The sequence below is a fragment of the Etheostoma cragini genome, chromosome 8 (assembly GCF_013103735.1).
Source record: "Etheostoma cragini isolate CJK2018 chromosome 8, CSU_Ecrag_1.0, whole genome shotgun sequence".
NCBI lineage: Eukaryota > Metazoa > Chordata > Actinopteri > Perciformes > Percidae > Etheostoma > Etheostoma cragini.
This window is the reverse complement of record NC_048414.1, coordinates 92,693-94,463: the sequence shown is the minus strand read 5'-3', so window position 1 is coordinate 94,463 and position 1,771 is coordinate 92,693.

Sequence of the window (1,771 nt, the reverse complement as noted above, 5' to 3'; positions counted from 1 at the left end):
AACAGGAGGGGGACGGCAAAACTGGCAGGACAAACAGGAGGGGGACAGCAAAACTGGCAGGACAAACAGGAGGGGGACAGCAAAACTGGCTGACACAAGACTAGAGGAACACAGGGGTTAAGGACAAGAGGTAACGAGGTAACGGGAAACAGGTGAGACAGGTAAACCACATTGGGCGGGGCAGGACAATCAGACAGGAAAACGTAAAGCTAGGCAAAACGAGACAGGACAGGAAACCAGACTATCAACATAAAACAGGAAGCAGAACAGAACCCAAGACCAGGGAGAAAAACACAGGGAGGCCAAACAAAAACCCCAAACCATGACACTTCCTATTCTGTTAAACTTCTTCCCGTTCTTTTAAGGTACATCCTGTTCTGTTAAGTACTTCCTGTTCTGTTAAAGTACTTCCTGTTCTGTTCAGTACTTCCTGTTAGCAGGTTTTATTAATATTGATTATGGATGAACATCTACTTCCTGTGTGTTGCCAGGGGCGATGGACAGCGTGACTAAGTACTTCCTGCAGTCTGAGGCGTCTGAAGCGCGCGCCAACGCCTCCACCCTGGAGGCGGGCGGTGCCGTGGAAACCTCCGCCGCGCTACGCCGGCTCACAGAGGACAGGCTGAACCGGACCAGACACGAGTTCCTGAGGAGACACACTGAGCATGCTCAGAAGCTCGATGAGCTGGCGGGACAGCTGCAGACTCTGGACCAATCGGAGATCAGCCACAAGGTGCCGCGTTGTTATTATTACTATTAGTAGTAGTAGTAGTACTATATTAATATTAATATTATTGTTATAACCCTGATTTCTAGAACCAGATTTTATCTTCAGATTTTTTCTTCTGATCTCTCCTGTTCCTCTTAGACCTGCGGCAGTCCCTCCTCGGGTCAGGACCCGTGCTGGTCCTCTCCCTGTGGGGGTCTAGGCTGCGTGGACTCGGGGGGGCAGCCCCGGTGTGGGGGGGACGGGTGTGACGGCGTGGTGACGCAGGCCGCCAGCGTCTGGATCCAGGCCCGGGACTCGGAACAGGAACTCAACAGCGCCATGGAGGAGGTGGAGAAGCTGTCCAGGATGGTGAGTCTGGACCTGGTCTCTCTATGGACCTGTTCTCTCTCTGGACCTGGTCTCTGTCTGAATCTGTTTCCTCTCTGGACCTGGTCCCTCTCTGGACCTGGTCTCCCTCTGGACCCGGTCTAGTCTTGTCCTAGTCTGGTCCAGGTGTGGTCTGGTCCTGGTTCTAGTCTGGTCCTGGGTCAGGTCTTGGTCTGGTCCTGGTCTGGCCCTAGTCTAGTTCTGGTCCTAGTCTGGTCCTGGTCCTAGTCCTGGCCTGGTCCTGGTCGGGGTGTGTTTAGCCATGTCTCGTCTGCAGGTGTCTGAGGCCAAACTGAAAGCAGATGAAGCGAAGACCAGCGCTCAGGACGTCCTGCTGAAGTCCAACAGAACCAGAAATCTGGTCCAGCAGAGCAACGAGGACCTGAGAGGCCTCATCAAACAGATCCGGGACTTCCTCACAGGTAATTACATTTCATTACATTATAGTAATTAATTACATTAACGAGATTAATTACTAATTAATTGTGTGTGTGTGTGTTTTGTGTGTGTATGTGTGTTTGTGTGTGTGTTGTGTGTATTGTCTGTGCGTGTGTATGTGTGTGTTTGTGTGTGTGTGTTGTGCGTGCGTGTGTGTGTTGTGCGTGCGTGCGTGTGTGTGGGTGTGTGTGTGTGTTGTGTGTGGTGTGTTTGTGTGTGTGTGTTGTGTGTGTGTGT